The following is a 2,845-nucleotide window of genomic DNA, read 5'->3' on the forward strand; positions in this document are numbered from 1 at the left end:
GCCTTTGGAGGTCTCCATGTTGTCCTTCTGTCAGCTCTCTGAGGCTCATTTGGCCCCATGGACTAGTTTGTGGAGTGACCATTTATCGGGCACTTAGAAGATGATTAACTCTGCTCCTCTGCCTGCCCTTTGAAACCATAAGCTCTCCTGGGGGCAGGTACCGGATCCCACACCCAGCACGTTCTCTGCCGGCCAGAGGTCTAGGGTTTGGACCCTTGGGAGTTTTGAAGGGAAGGCGGGGAGGGCACTGGAATGAGACCCAACAGCCCTGGGTCCTTGTCCCAGTTCAGTCATCCCCTTCGTGAAGCTGGGCTGATCCCTTCCTTCTTGTGGCCTCCATGTCTCCATCTGTGTGATGGGCACTTCTACCCTGCTCTCATCAGTCCCTTGTAACTCCAACAGCCAGTCCCCAGGGCTCTGCAGAGGTAGGACTGAGCGTCACCATGGCCGGGCCTGACCCAGCTCCCAGCCCCTTTGGGCTGGAGATGCTGAAGGGCTGAAGGTGCTGGGGTGAAGGGCAGAGGCTCAGGGAGATGAACAGAACTGCCCTCAGATCCTAGCTCTGCTGTTTATTTGACGTGGGCCCTCAGTTTCCTCATTTATAAAATCAGGATGGTGTTGGCAACCCCATAGTCTTGTTCTGAGGCTTACTCAGCATCCTGATAATTTTGCTGGTAGGTTGAGTTTTTAGCAGAGGGAAGGCCTGGCTCCTGGTAATCAATGAATGATCTGTCTTGCTCCTGGACCAGTGAGGCTTGTGCCAGGCTGATGTGGGCTGACGTAGGCCCTGGAGCAGGGGTCTTTTGGTGAAGAAAAAAGGTCATTGTGTCTGACCTTGGCCTTAACACTGAGGCCTTAGCCGATGATTGGGCATCTCCTGTGGAACAAACCAGTCTGTCCTTCCTCCCTCCAATGAAGTCTGACCCTGCCCGGTGACCTCAGGACTGAGTCAAGAGTCCCTCCCTCTTCTGCCCCTGTCGTGGGCTTTCTGACTGGGAGGCCAAGCAGCTGGGCCAAGAGCCCCTGTAACACCCTCCTGTGTCTCAAGAGTGGAGGTCTTCCTCTCCTGTCCAGTCTGGTACCTCCCCACTAATGCCCACTGCCTCACCTCAGCCACCCCAGACTTGGGGCTGCCCAGTGTGCCGATCTGGAGTTCGTTAGCTTCTGGAAAAAACAGCAACATAGAAATACCACCCACCCACTTCCCAAAGCCTGAGAGGAATGAATGAACAAATCCTGGGCGGCCCAGCCCCTCCCCCTCCCCATACTCCCACCCAGGGCCCATCACTCCACCTAAAACCACAGTAGTGGCCTTTTCTCTGATCATAACAGTAGTTTGGAAACCTTGGGGAAGTTCAAAAAATAAAATTAAAATGCCCTCACATTCCACCTAGAACAGCTCCTGCTAACAGGATGGCAAAGAGTTGTTGGGCACTTACTGAGTACCCAGGAAATGCTTCTGTTACGGCCAAATTACAGATAGGAAATGTAAGGCCTGGGCATGGGTGTAAACCCCGTCTGCCTTAGGTGGGGGTTCCCCCAGGAGTTGCTAGCCTAGCCCTGGGGCCCCTCACTGTGCTCCTGGCACACGGCAGGCATCTCTCTGGATCTGTTGGGCGACTGTATCTGAAGGGGCCCGGACTGCTGGAAACGCTCCCTGCCTCCAGTGAGCTGAGCCTTGGGCATAATTCCCCAGACAGGTTCTGTCTTTTCCGCCTGCCTTCCTCACCCAGCCTTTCCCCTTAGAACCTCTCCCCACCAGCCTCAGGAGCCTGCGGTGCTCACCCCTCCCCGGCTCCCGGGAAGTCGGGACCAAGCAGCTACTCCCCGTGCAATGGCCCAGAAAACACGGCTTGACTCAAGGCCAAGGCTTCTGAGGGCTGCAGTGTCCCCACACTCACTCCAGAAACACTCTGTCCCTTCGCTGCCATTCAGAAAGCATCATTTCAGGGAAGGCCAGTGGCCGGTTGTCAGAAGCTGCAGCCAGAATGGCCCCATCAGCTGCTGAGCAGGGCTGGCGAGAAGGGTGGGCATGCAGGGCTGCTGTGACCACCGGCCTCCAGTGCCAGCCGACCTGATCTGAGACCCGACATCTTGGGCCTGGGGGTGGGGAACGGGAACTACAGCTTCTCTCCCCCTCATTCTGAAGACCCAGGCCCCCACTTTCCAGCCCCTTCTCCTTTCTAAGATCCCCCTTATCTTCTCCCCTCCTCTGAGCTGCAGGCAGATCCCGAAGCTGCCTTCCATAATCCTCTCAAGACCTAGAGAGTCTCAGAGGATCAGAGCTGGAGAGGCAGAGGCCGAGGGGGACAACCTTCTTCTGAGGCCCCTTCTACCTTTGGAATGCAAAACCACTCAGGGCCTATCTGTAGGCCCAGTCCCACCCTGTGGCCCACCTCACCCAGACCAGGGCGCTTTCTAATCCTTGGTTGAGGCCCAGACAGGGGCAGACATTGGCCAGAGGTCACAGTTAATGGTGGCACCTAGGAGACTGGGACTCAAGTGTCCCCCTGCCTGCCCAGACACGACACTCCTAGAACACATCTTCTGGGCACCTGGTAAACAGCCAGCTGGGAGTGCTTTCTGGAAAGAAACTGGAAGGGAGCAGTTAAAAACCAGGGAGGAGATCAGAAATGGCTAATCCTGGATTAGCTGTGGGGATGGACCCAGGGTGTGGGGCTGAGGCAGAGGCCAGGGCGGCCCTATCCAAGGACAGAAGTGAGATGATGCAGGGGTGGGGGAGGGGCTGGGGCCCGGGATTGGCTTATCTCTGGGCAGGGAAGGGTTAAGTCCTCCGCCTCCCAGGCTCCGGCCACTCTCCCCTCCTGACCTTTCTCCTCTCCAG

Source organism: Camelus ferus, chromosome 4, assembly GCF_009834535.1.
Source record: "Camelus ferus isolate YT-003-E chromosome 4, BCGSAC_Cfer_1.0, whole genome shotgun sequence".
In the NCBI taxonomy this organism is placed as follows: Eukaryota; Metazoa; Chordata; class Mammalia; order Artiodactyla; family Camelidae; genus Camelus; species Camelus ferus.